The sequence below is a fragment of the Pinus tabuliformis genome, chromosome 7 (assembly GCF_031772625.1).
Source record: "Pinus tabuliformis cultivar Carrire ecotype Pingquan chromosome 7, CPIR1, whole genome shotgun sequence".
NCBI classification, from domain to species: Eukaryota; Viridiplantae; Streptophyta; class Pinopsida; order Pinales; family Pinaceae; genus Pinus; species Pinus tabuliformis.
Window position 1 is genome coordinate 1,609,052,739 of NC_142293.1, and position 15,230 is coordinate 1,609,067,968.

The window sequence follows — 15,230 nt, forward strand, 5'->3', positions numbered from 1 at the left end:
AGAGGGGGGCTAACTTCCCCCCTCAAACCCCCTGTGACCCCCTACTACGAATCGATGCAATGAAGGGGGGGTTCTGCCCCCCCTCTAAACCCCTGGTTTAGCTAGGGGGGCTAGTTGTGGAAAGAATATAACACAACCGAACATGTTCAACCTAGATCTGGTAGAATATTAGAAAAGTAGTCCCCATCAGTTGTTATTCAAGAAAATGAAAAAGAAAATATCTCTGAAGAAGAAAGGTCTCTCATTGAAAAAGAAAAACTCAAAAAAAAGTTACTCCTACACATTCAAATAATTCAACTCCTATTATCGAAAAACCTTCGGTATCTATTTCAAAACCACCTTTTCTTGAGAGGTTAAAAATTTATGAAGGGGTAGAAAAATGTATTTTATTGCCTGATTAAGACATGTTCGATAAACTGAAGAATGTTTTCATAAATATTCATTTTCTAAAATCCATTAAGGAAATACCAATTTCCACAAAGACAATTAGGGACTTGAGCATAAAAAGACTGGGAAGAAAAAAAAATCAAAAGAATCCAACTAATTGGAAAAATTGCAGATATCATGATGGGTAAGAAAACAATTCAAAAATAGCTGAGTAGATGAATTCAAGTTGTACCCAAGGGAGCGTGTAGGAGGTTCTTATAGGGGATCCGATCTAAAGGGTGAAAGAAGGGAGATATTATCAATAATAATAGAATATGGAATAAAAGGGGGACTAATTGAGGCGGAATAAAAGGGGAGGATGTCAAGAGATTCAAGTTTTGGAACTTATTCATGGGGTAATCTCTAGATAAAGGAGTAGAAAATTGCTAAGAAATTAAAGGATTCAAAAATATATCAAAATTAGAAAATAAAGGGCCTACCAAACGAATGTCATACCTTTGGAGGGTTAGCCCTCCTTTGGGGATAGATATTGAAGCCCTAGTTCTGAAACAATGATTTTAGAAAGGACGATTGGTCCAAAGGAGGTGTTAAGTGGGGGAAAAATCTTCTCCTCCTAGGTTGTATTTGATGAATGTTTTTGTATTGGGGTGTATTGGCCTTGTTTTTATAGCAAGGGACGATGGGAAACCACATCTAATGTGTCTTTTATGATCCATCTGCTACTAGATTACCCAATTCAATAATCCTTAATTAGATATCCATGGGCATGGAAATGATTCCACTTGTATAGGTGCCCCTCATAATCTCGAGTTTTCTAGTTCTTCAATGTCCCTAAGATAGAAGTTGGAAGCCTCTTAGTGAGGTTCAATCCCACTAAAATTTGTGTCATTCCCATATAGCCTATTTGCTAAAAAGAATAATCTTCATCATAAAAAAGACCCAATGTATTCCAAATTTCCTTGAAGACATATTTTTACTAGAACACTAGGGGAAGTCCTCATAGCTAAACCTAATTGTGCATCAACATTTTTGTTTTTTTCAATTCAAATATATTATCTAGGGTTTAATATAGAGTTATCAATATCCCCATAACCATTTTTTGTTCAAGAGTCTTTTCTCATCCTATTATGTCTTTTTTATCCACCCCTTCCAACTCTTGACTAATATCAAGCATTTTGGGGAATATCTAAAAGAAGACATTTTTTTTTTTTACTTTTTCCACCTACATAGAATAGCCATGGATATTTTTCTTCTTGAAAAATTCCCCATCACCACCTCCTTTTTCATACTAATAATCCCATTCAATTGCACACCCTTTCCTAGAACCAGGGACAACTCCTCAACCTCTCTTTTAATGCATTTCCTCTTCTATTTTGGTGGGTCATCAATAGGTGGAGGTGAGAGAAATGAGAACTTGTGGCTTTGACTACCTTTGCAAAGCATATTTAGGCTAGAAAGGCTACATATGAATTTGAGAGACTAGATAGAACATTAACAACAAAAGAGAAGGTTCGGTGAGGGATAGATACTATGTGGCTACCACGAGATAGATTTGGTAGCATCTAGAAAGGAGTGAGGAGAATGGGATGTCGTTGACCAACAAGTTGAGTTTGAAAAATGGGGAGAGGTATTTTTGTCACTTCCGAGAGGGAGCGAGGTATTTAGATTTGAGCCTATTGTTATTATTAGAGGTGGGGTCGTAGTTGAGTACAATACCCCCTTCCCTCTCTTTGTCCTTCACCTTTAGAGCCTATAAGCTATTTCCATTCAAACAAACTAGTGATATTGAACCATGTGCCAACTTCCATTGAGTGTTGTAAGGTTAGGGGTGGATATCTCCAAATAATTTGGCCCTCAACAGGGTATTCAAAAAAATCCACCCTCTTTTCATGCATTTTGTATATGTCGTGGGAATGGTAGCATGAGGAATCCAGTGATATGGTGAGAGGGGCTAAGGCCCTTCGGCCCTACACCTTGAATTATCTCATTTTGTAAAGCAAAATCTCAACCCTCACCCTCCATTAACAAGTTCCAACTATTAGTTATTATATATACAAAATATATAATTTAAATAGCTAGCACAACCACATTAGTAAATGTGGTTGATATACTGCATTTCCCCCTTTATAAGTCATTTGACATATTGAAATAAGACAAATCAACGTACCATATTAAGTAATAGAATTGTACTAGTTGATAAATTAATATTAAATTCCATGGTTTTTATATATCTTGAATCATATATTAATTATTATATATACAAACTCTATAATTTAAATAAAATAAACTATATAAATATAAAAAAATTATATAAAAAATTAATTTAATGGTATGATATTACTTATCTAATACATATTTTAATTTAATTTATAGTATATCTCTTTTTCTAATTAATAAATTAATAATTAATGAAATATTACATTATACGTAATTCTTAGAATAATGTGCAAGAAACATTTATTACTAACTAATATTAAAAGGTTATGTAATATAAATTTGTCATATACATATATATCTATTATTTGTTTTTTAAATTTTATGAAAGTATTTATATACCTCAAGTAAAAAAATAGAGATTATTTAAGCTCAAAAACTAAATATTTCAAAAGCCTAGAATTATTAAAATAATTTTATTTTATTTTACAAAAATACTTTTATATTTTAAATAAAAATATATAGAATATTTAAACTTAATAAATTATTAAAATAATTTTATTTTATTTTACAAAAATATTTTTATATTTTAAATAAAAAATATATAGAATATTTAAACTTAATAGCTAGACAATTCAAAGGATTAAAATTAATAAAATAAAGCCTAAAATTATTAAAATAATTTTATTTTATTTTACAAAAATATTTTTATATTTTAAATAAAAAATATATAGAATATTTAAACTTAATAACTAGATAATTCAAAAGATTAAAATTAATAAAATAGAATTCATCATATTATTAAAAATTGAACTTATTTAAAAATACAAAAAATATTTCTTTTAACCAATTCAATTGAATTTTCAAATATTATATTTATAAGTTTTATAAAAACCTAAAATATAGACACTACAGTATCAACTCAATTTTCATTTGTCTCCTTCATACTAAAAGAGTATTTTATTATTCACATTTTTGTGTAAGAGTACATAGAAAACCTCCATTATATAGTAATGGAGGAGTCTTAGAGTTAGTTAAGGAGAACTACAACAACTGGATAGATGCAAGTCTTTATGTGAGCATACAACTCAGCATAATTAGCTCATAGGGAAATGAAGCGTTGGAAAAGCCAACTCTAACAACCCCCCTTAAGAGAAACATCGGGAGTAACTAAAGAAAAGAAACAAGAACAAAGAATGCATCTGAGCAACAATGCTTGATTAGCTACCCATGTACAAACTCTTATAAGTGGAGAAAGAGAGAAAAACATGTAAGAAAAAACTCGCCCCCAAAAGAGAGAAAAATGCCAATGCTCAAATTATCATGGAGTTGAAATTGTAGATCCCCATAACGATTCACTGAATGGAAAGAACATAGGCCTGCTCCAAGCAAGAAGTTCGAAATGTTGAAGTACCGAAAATCTGAAGATGAGAGTCGTGAAACCTTAATGAGTTTGGCCAATATCTATAGTAGGATTGTTGCAGAGGCACAAGGCTGGAAAACACTGTCAACATCTCTAAAAAATGCTTCAAAGAAACTAGGTATCGGTAAAGAACCAAGACAAGGCTTCAAATAGAAGCATCACCATCAACCAAAAAACAAATAATGAGGCCTGTAAGTATGGAAAATGTTGTACAACAATACTCCTGAATTTCTTTGAACATTGTCACCATCACACTAATCAAACACAAAAAATGACAATTGTCAACAAGGAAATGACAACAATATTTTTCACCATCTAACTAACCCCCTACAGCTGTGGAAGAATCAAGAATCAATAGTCTTCTTTGTCAGCAAATTTCCCCTCAGCACAACTAAGGGAACAATGGCAATCAACAATGAATAATTGATGTAATACAATGATATGAATTCTTCAAACATTGGTTCAAATGATGCCATGACCATTCATCGATCCATTCAAAGTCGATCTGAATGGTTGCCATTGGTCCATAATTCATTCTTTGATCAGGTGCTTAGTATTTAGCTCAAAAGTCAAAGTTCATAGAATGGATTGAAACCTGAATGACTGCGTCCATCTCGGAAAAACAATCCTAACACAAATCATTTTGTCAAAAACGAAGTTCATATGAGAAAGTTATTGTGTTTTGATCACTTTGCTAAACAAGAAAAATTTGAAAAAAAAATTACCGAGTCATTACACAGTGAGCAGTCCATATTGCTGATGTGGCAGGTGGCTAGGCATGGTCAACAATGGTCAACGACAAATCACAGGTGGATAAGTGGCATCATTTTATTGGGTTGTATAGGTGGTGTGCCACTGCATTCTTATTGGTTTATTTTGGACCAATGGAAGAATGCCACGTGGCAAGCCCAGAGGCCACCACGTGGCACCTCCCAATAGCCTAAACAGAGTTCACTTCAACAAAAATTTGGTGGAAGTCGGGGTCGAACCCACGACCTCCGGCACACAAACCATACGCCTTAACCGCCTTCACTACCGGGTAGTTCTTACCATGTATGACGCCCGTTTACATTTGAAGTGTAACATTTATGGGGTTGGAGACTAGGGGAGTGTTAGCCTGAGGGTTGGCAGTTAGGGGAGATCCATCCTGCAGGCCAACCCTCCCCCATGTGAACGCAATGTTACAAACTGCAAACAGTTATAAAAACCAGCGGGCTCCAACACTCCAAACCGTGACAGTCAACATGTGAACACATTTGTATAAACTGTAAACAGTTTGTGTTAACCCCAGTGGCTCTGTCATACTGTTACTGTCATGGTATGCATTTTGACATGTGAATTTAGTGGAGGTTACATCAAATGACTAGCTAACCTGATAGCTCTAACCTCAACAGTTAATGCGACGTTAACTCTACATGTGAATAATCCATCAAAACTACCAGATAGAATGGTTATGGTTAATCCTAATCGTGGGTTTAATGTTAATAAGCATGGTTTAACATTAATCACTATAGTCTAAAATGCCATTAATTTTGGAGGTGCTCCCAAATTTGGGCCTACCTCCATATTTAGTGGGGCTAACTCAAGATATTCTAGAATTAGAGGAGAAATTGTAGGAAAACATTGTCTGAGTCATAAAGAAGGAAATTTTCGACCAAATTGAGCTTAGGAAGAGGTGTTCTTGGCTAATTTGGACATTTTGAACACATTGGTGTAGGTATCAGGAGCCATAGAGCTTTGTAAAATATAATTTTTCCACATTGAGCTAATACAGAGGCCCAATCCATGGAAGCTGGACCAAGGAGATGTAGCCCATGAGGGGTGAACTCCTTCATCAAAACACTATGTTAAAGTGTCTCTTTTATGGTTTTTTGTACTTTGAATGTATATTGTTTAGTATTTGTGTTTGAAGCTATTTTTCTCATGAATGTCATTTTAAACTTAAGGAAATTTACCTGTTTACATGCACAAACAACTAAGGAAACCCCAGTACAAGAAGCAATAAGAAAGCATATGTTTAGAAATCTGTAATTGTTATTAGCACAACAAAAATAATCATACAAAAATATATCAAGTTGGTATCAGAGAAAAGGTTGAATTTCTTGAGTTTGTGCAATTAGGGTTTTAATGGTTGCAAAATTTTGATGCTTACAAGGTTAAAGTTGCAAAAAGGAGAATGGAAGCTATTGGTTGAAACTCCTAAGGTAATTCCTAGAAGAAGCAGAGCCACAAGGCCATAATCTTCACCACCCAAAGTTCCAATTCCAGCTACACTTCAAACACCTCAATTTTTTCCTTCAACTAATATTGAAGAGATACAAGCGGTACCAATTTCTGAGCTTGGATCCACAACCATTATGTCTAGAGAAAGAGAGCCCGAAGGTCCTTCTTCAGAAGAGGAATAATTCAATAAATCTTTCTTCACTTTAACTGAGATGGTTTAAGTCCTATATGAAGAGAGGAACACTAGAATGGTTTGAGAGAGCTCTAAACCTCCACATGAAGAAGGAAGCTCAGAGGAAAAAAAATATGAAAAGAAGGATTCTAAAGGGAATGGTGGAAATCCACCTCAATCTCCACCATCCTCATCATCTTCCTCATCATCTTCATCATCTCACACATCATCATCTTCCACTACCACCACTGAAACTGCCCATACTCATTTTAAAACCCCAAAAGGAAAGACTCCATTACTTAAATTGGACATAAAATTTGAACTTCCCATGTAGAATGGAGAGGTGAATACATGAAAAGTTGGACAATTGGATTCGATAGTTGGAGGTATAATACAAAATTCAAAACCTTCAAGAAGATGACATAAGGATCTAGTTGGCTTCATTGAAGCTACAAGGAGCCAAATTACTTTGGTGGGAAGAAAAGCCTCAAAAGGAAATGTGAATCCATGGTAAGATATCCATTACTTGGGTTGAATTTGTTTCTGAAATTAAAAGACAGTTCTATCCTTTAGCCTATATGAAAAAATCCATTATGACTTGGCAGAATTTTAAGAAGCTTAAAGGACAAACAATCCAAGATTATACACAGGAGTTTAGGAAAAGGGCTTTGTTGTTAGGAGTGAATTTGAATTTCCAAGATACACTGCTGAAATATATTGGGGGTTTACATTCCCATATGAAACATACTATTATTATGTTCAATCCAAAAAAATTAGATGAGGTATGTGTGCCAGCCACACACGTTGAATCTAGAAGAAAGAACATTCAGGAAGAGGGTAGTAAGAGCAAGCCATTCAAGGGCAAGGAGAAAGAGAAGGGTGTAAAATGGAAGGGAAAGAAGAATGCAAGTGTGAAGAAAGAAGAGGAGAAAATCACATGCAAACATTGTTCCAAAGAGGGGCATGGTGAAGCCCACTACTGAAAATTGCATCTCGAATGAAGGCCTAAGAAACAAACAATAAGGGAAAACAAAAGATGACTGCTACCACACAACATGACCTTGGTTCAGAATCTGGTGATGAGACCAAGATTTCAGCCATGGTTACAAAAGGAAAAGAAATTGTTGCAAGCACTAGTTCATCACATAGTCAAAACAACACTCCAAATGAAGAGTCAAGAATAGAGTTGTTTCATGTAAGAGTTATTTCAAATCATACAACGATTTATGCATTATTTGATAATGGTTCACAATCAAACTTGATTTTAGAAGACCTCATAAAAAAACTAGACCTTGAAACTGTACCTCATCATAAGCCATATCCATTGGGTTGGATAGTTAACAATGAAAACTTATAGGTTACAAGGAAGTGTTTATTCAAAGTCGCCATTACTGAAAAGTTCATTGATGAAGTTGAGTTAGATGTAGTTCCACTTGACATATCGGGAATCATTTTCAGTAGTCCTAAATTGTATGATAGGAAAGTAGTATTTTATCACCATGAGAACAAATACATATTTCTCAAGAATGGGGTGGAGTACATAGTGAGCTCCCATCGTAAAAAGATGAACATTTCTTTGGTTAATGTATGGAAGATGAAGAGACTAGTAAATGCAAGTAAAAGTTTTGTGCTTCTCATGATTAAGAAAAATAATGATATTTATTATGAATCTTTTGAAGGTTGTGATGATAAATTGAAATCTAATTTTTTGACGTGGTAAGCAAGCATGGTGAGATATTTCAGCAACCAAAGGGGTTACCTCCCAAGAGGGGAATTCAACATGAGATTCATTTGCAATAGGATGTTCCCCTACCAAACAATGGCATGTATCACATGTCAATTATGGAGAGCATGAAATCAAAAACAAAATTCAAGAATTTCTAAACAAAGGTATCATACGCCCATCTATTTCGCCATGTGGTTCGCCCATTGTCTTGGTGCCAAAGAAAGATGGAACTTGGTGCATGCGTGTGGATTTCTGTGCACTTAACAAAATCACGGTAAAGAATCGTGATCCACTCGCAAGGATTGATGATTTTCTTGATGAGTTCATGTACACAAAGTATTTCACTAAGTTAGACTTACGAAGTGGTTATCATCAAGTTAGGATAGCTGAAGAAGACATTTGGAAAATCTCATTTAAAACTAAACAAGGATTGTTTGAGTGGCTTCTTAGGTCTTTCAGTCTTACAATTCCTCCAGCTACTTTCATGAGGGTAATGAATGATGTATTGAGACCATTTATAGATGATTTTGTCATTGTCTACTTAGATGATAATCTCATATTCAACAAATCAAGAGATGAACATGTCATGCATGTAAACAAAGTACTTGATGTCTTGAGAAAAGAGCAATTGTTTTTAAATATGTCGAAGTGTGAATTTGGCAAGACTTCTTTAGTGTATTTGGGACACATTGTTGGAGGAGGTGAGCTTAAGATCCACCCCTCTAAGGTTGATATCATTTTTAATTGGCCCAAGCCCAATACAATTATAGAGATAAGAATCTTTTTAGGGGCATCACAATACTAGAGAAAGTTTATTGCTAATTTTTCTTCCATTGGGTAGATGTATAGTAGAAATCATTTGATTCTTTGAAGCAAAAGATAAGTTCAGTACTAGTATTGGAACTTTTAGATCTTAGATAGCCATTCAATATTCAAACATATGCAAGCAATTAGGCCATGGGAGCAGTTCTATTGCAGCATGGTAAGCCCATTTCATTTCATTCTAAAATATTTAATGGAGCTGTAACTAACTATCCCACATATGACAAAGAACTTTATGCATTGGTACAAAGTGTTAAGAAATGGAAGTACTATTTTCTAGGGAAGGGGACCATCATCCATATCGACCATATGCCATTGTAGTACTCATAATCACAGTCAAAGTTGCAGCAGTCATGACATTTCAGATTGATGGGTTTTATACAACAATTTTGTTTGATTATGAGGTATAAAAGGGGAATCTACAATAAGGTAGCTAATATAATTTCAAGGCCTATTGTAAATTCATCTATTATACTCAAGCATAATTTTGTTTTGCATGAAAGTTACGTAGAACAATAGGCAAATGATATGACTTTCAAGAAATATATGCAAGCTTGAGTCAAGGAAATCACATTGAAGAGATGGATTATCATGTACATAAGAGTTTGTTGTATCACTTGGGAAAGTTAAGTATTCCACAAGGAGAAAGAAACAGTATCATAAGGGAGGCACACACTTCATTGATTGTTGGACACTTTTTTGTAGGCAAGACAATAATGAATATTCAAAGGTATTGTTATTGGCCATGCATGTTGGATAATGTTTCTCGTTGCATGATGTTCTTTATGTGCCACATGTAAGGCTAGCAATAGGAAAATTGGTTTATACACTCCACTTCTGGTACCTTCATGTCCATAGGACAGTATCTCAATGGATTTTGTAGGATGTCTTCCATTGTCAAGGAAAGGTCATGATTACTTGTATCTAGTTGTAGATAGATTCAGCAAGATGTGCATACTAACACCAAGTAAAAAGAAAATTATAGCTAAACAAACATCTCATATTTTCTTCCAAAACATTTCGGTTCATTTTGGTCTTCCTACTTCTATTGTAAGTGATCGAGATTCTCGATTTGTTGGGAATTTTTGGTAAAATTTGTGGGACATGATGGACACAAAGTAAAAGAAGAGTACAACCTTTCACCCACAAATAGGTGGACAAACCAAGGTGGTCTATCGAATAGTTATTCATCTTCTTAGAGGATATTGCAACAAACATCCCAAGTTGTGGGATGAACAGTTGAATTACATGCAACATGCATAGAACAGGGCAAAGTATTTTTCCACAAATACATCACCATTTGAGGCATGTTATAGGTACTTGCCAAGATCGCCATTGGACTTCATTTTTCAGAAAGATGTCACCATCGATGGTCACAGTGACGTTGATAAGATAAGGAAGTTCATAGAGAAAATTCAGTTGATACATCACAGTCCAAGAACAGCTTGAGAAAAGTCAAAGTAGCTACAAGGGAAGGCATGAAAAACAACAGGTTGATCACAAATTTCAAGTTGGTGACGAAGTTTGGTTATATATTAGAAAAGAGAGACTTCAAGAGGAAGGTAAAAATCTTAAACAAATCTGTTATGCTCCTTTTAAAATTCTGGAAAAGATTGGTAACAATGAATTTAAGCTTGATTTGCCTCATTATATGCAAATGTACTATGTTGTTAATGTTGAGAATTTGAGATTGTTTTAGCCTCCATTGATTGATGATCAAGGAGAGGATGTTCAATTGCCATCAATAAATTATTTCTCACCGGAATATCTTGATGAACTTCAACAAGATCCCATACTTGATAAAAGAACTAGGACTTCAAAGAGAGGGGATGTCGAATAACTTAGAGTGGGACTCAAGGGACAAAAGCCTTCTCAAGCCAAATGGTTGTAGACCAAGAAGGTGAGGGAGTTCTACCCTTTCCTGCTGAAAAATTGATAGTATCTTTTGGGGTCCAAAAGGCTTCTAGTGGGGAGGAATGATCAGGTGCTTAGTATTTAGCTCAAAAATCAAAGTTCTTGTAATGTCTTGAACGCTGAACAACCATGTCCATCTCAGAAAAATAATCCTAACGCAACTCATTTCGTTGAAAACTGAGTTCATATGAAAAAGTTATTATGTTCTGATCACTTTTCTAAACAGGAAAAATTTGCAAAACAAACTGCCCAGTCAGTGCACAGTCAGTAGTCCATACTGCTAACGTGGTAGGTTACTAGGCATTGTCAATGGTGAATCACAGGTGGACAAGTGGCATCGTTTGATTTGGTTGTACAGGTGGTATGTTGTCACATTCTTATTGGTTTATTTTGGACTAATCGAAGAAGGCCACGTGGCAATGCCGGAGGCTACCACGTGGCACCTCCCAATGGCCTAAATAGAGTTCACTTCAAAAAAAAATTGGTGGAAATCAGGGTCGAACACATGACCTCCGACACACAAACCATATGCCTTAACTTCCTTTGCTACTAGGTAGTTCTTACCATGTATGATCTTTGTTTACATTTGAAGTGTAACGGTTATGGGGTTGGTAGTTAGGGGAGGGCCAACCCTCCCCCATGTGAACACAATGTTACAAACCACAAATAGTTATAAAATTCGGTGGGCTCCAACACTCCAAAACTGCAACAATTAACATGTGAACGCATTTGTATAAACTGTAAACAGTTTACATTAACCTCGGCCGCTTCGGCATACTGTTAATGTGACGGTCAATGTCTTTACATGTGAATGCAATGGGATTTACATCAAACGGTTAGCTAACTCGAGTGCTCCAACCCCAGCAGTTAATGCGACGTTAACTCTGCATGTGAACAATCCATCAAAACCTCCAGATATAACGATTATGGTTAATACTAATCATGGGTTTAACGTTAATAAGCGTAGTTTAATGTTAATTAACTGTGGATTAAAACGACGGTAAGTTTGGTGGTGCTTCCAAATTCGTGCCTGACTCCTGATTTAGCGAGGCTAACTGGAGATATTCCAGAATCAGAGCAGAAATTGTAGGAAAAGATTGTCTGAGTCATAGAGAAGTCAATTTTCGACCAAATTGAGCTCAGAAAGAGGTGTTCTTAGCTAATTTGGACATTCTAAACACATTGGTGTAGATATCAGGAGCCATAGAGCTTTGTAAAATAAGATTTTTTCCACATTGAGCTAATATAGAGGCCCAAGATATGGAAGTTGGACCAAGGAGATGTAGCCTAGGAGGGGTAAACTCCTTCATCAAAACACCATGTTAAAGTGTGTCTTTGATGGTTTGCTTTACTTTGAATGTCTTTTGTTCAGTATTTTTGTTTGAAGCTATTTTTCTTGTGAATGTCATTTTAAACTTAAGTAAATTTCCTTGTTTACATGCACAAACAACTATGGAAACCCAGTACAAGAAGCAATAAGCAAGCATATGTTTAGAAATCTGTATTTTTTATTAGCACAAATACAAAAATAGATCATTCTTTTGCGTCTCTTATGTAATGATCTGAAAGTTGGACTACTAGTTGACCAATAATGTTGTTGCTTGCATAATTTCTTCTAATGAGGATGTGCATATATCTTAGTTTTTTCCTCTACAGACTGAAAATTGAGTGACTCAACATTTTCATCTGGAGTGACATTAGTAGCTATGTCATCAATATGTTTATCAAGAGCATTTTCTTCAAGCACCTCACAGTTAGATGCAGGTGATGAGTCAACAACATGATCGTATATAAGACATGTTCTTGATGTTTGCACTATAGGGTTAATAGGGACAACAATTCCTTACCCATTATTCCTAATTCCTCCTCCGGTATATTCCATTATTCTCACCAATTAAGACCTAATGCAAGTAGTATGTTTTTGAAACTGGGCATGGCAATAGCATGTGATAATTCATGATCATCTTCATCAATCTTGTTTTGGTGCAATTATTTTTTTGTGGCTAATGGAAACACATTTGAAAAATTGATTTTTCAATATGGGTAAAATATTGCAGGAGCTTTATGAGAAGAAGGCAACGGATGAACTTCATAAATAATTTCTTTAGTTGCAGTAAGTGGTATCCCTTTTGCAAGCAACGAATGCAACTATTAAAAATAGGTTACAAACATCAGTCATTGAAAAAATCCAAAAGGTTGACCATCTAGATTCAACGATATAGATACCATGTTGAGGTTTTCCATTACACCAAAAATGGAAGGGCCTGTTTGATTCATTCATTAGTGCTCATGAAGTTGATTGTTCTATGTCTGAAATAGTGAATTGACAATTCTATAGTGATGAGTTTGAAGAGAAGCGCCAAAAAAATAATTCTTCAACTCTGTGAGATAGCCAATACTCCCTTTTATCAAGTCGTGGGCATCAAAAAAATTCAAATCAGACAAATTTGCGTAACTAACCAATAAGAAACCTGCATAAAGCTCCTGAAGCGCAACTTTTCCCACGAACGAATGATGCCAACTAAGATCAAATATGGACCCACAATAATTTGATCTGGTGTGTCAGTTGATATGGAAGGTTACATACAATCCAAGAGTGACAAATGAAATTATTTAAGTAGATATGATATTAGTGTAGATCTGGATATCTAGAATAAAATATTGTGACATGACATTCATATCAGAAAGGAAAAAAGAAATTATGAAACCTCGTCGTTATAGGTTTAATCAAACTCGGATCTGACTTGAGCACACAAGATCCACATTATATTGAAACCATTATCCCTCAAATAGATCTATAGATCTTAAAAGAAATTTTGATACCTTAGTGAAACATAAGGCCCATTCAGATCATTAAAAAATAATAAACTCCAAAGAAAATTACGCAGGGTAGCCTACTCTAATACCATGAAATAGTATTTTATTACTCACATTGTTGTATAAAATTATATAGGAGACCTCAATTATATAACAATGGAGGAGGCTCAATGTCGATTAAGGATAACTATGACAACTAGAAAGATGCAAGTTCTTATGTGACCTTGGAACTCACCATACTTACCTCATAGGGAAATGAAGCATTGGAAAAGCTAACTCTAACAGATACATTAGGTAGGTAAAATCCTTCTATACAATTCACGTCTTTGTAGTTTCAATTTTTTCTATACTCATACGTGTTTTTAGACAATCGATGTATCTTCTCATGCTTACTATATTCAAAATGTAATTATTTCGTTATATAAAATTATGCCATACAATTCATGTCTTTGTAGTTTCAATTATTTCTATATACATACTTATTTTTAAACAATCTATGGACTTTCTATACACATACGCATCCCCAGAATGCCCCACCTACTGTTGAGGGAGCTACCTGACATCTTCATAGTCAAATACTCTTCGGATCCCAATGTTCAAGTTACTATAATTCAATGTCAAGGTACCTTATCAACAACTGCATTAATAGTTAACTCATTCGAAGAACTAGAAGGCCCAGTCTTAGAGGCACTCTTAGTTAATTTATGTGTATATCCCATTGGTCCTCTAGTGTTCTCTCAGTATTCCCATTTTACAGATAAGGATGGATCCTTAGATGAATTGAGTATGTGGAAGGAAGAAAATATTTGTCTGACATGGTTGGATTTTCAGAATCCATGTTATTTCATGTATGTTTGTTTAGGAAGAATTACATTTTAAACTAATGAAGAACTCATGGAATTTTTATGGGGATTGGCTTCCAATAACCAACACATTATGTGGGTTGTTCGGCAAGATATAGTTCATGGTGAATCTGCCATATTGCCTGAAGAGTTCATTGAGTAAACAAAAGATAGAGGTTTGTTGGTTGGATGGGTGCCTCAGAAAAAGGTATTGTCACACCCATTTGTTGACGGGACATATTGTAGCCCCAAAGGTTTACTGGTAGTTATGTGTTACATGGGCTATTGGATTCATCTAGGTTAAAAAATAAATTACATATGCTTATTTTATATATTCAACTTTTATATTTTATTAAAATATTACACTTCTATTATAACTATTTATAAATGTATAAACTTATATCATTTAAGTGAATATGGTATAAATAAAAAATTAACATATCAAAATTCGGAAGATAAAGATCAACAAATTGAAATGAACAATATTATTAAAAAAAGGTAGTGTTCTATGCAAATTAGGAGTGACTCCTAACATGCTCCCAAAAGCTATCTAAGTGTCTCTCTCTTTGTCAAGTTTAATATTCAGAGACAACATTTATTAGTTCAAGCAATCCATAATTTTTTCTTTTCTTTTAAATGATTAGGTTTTAGCCTTTAGGGCGAGCGACTCCTAACATGCTCCCAAAATCTATCTAAGTGTCTCTCTCTTTGTCAAGTTTAATATTCAGAGACAACATTTATTAGTGGAAG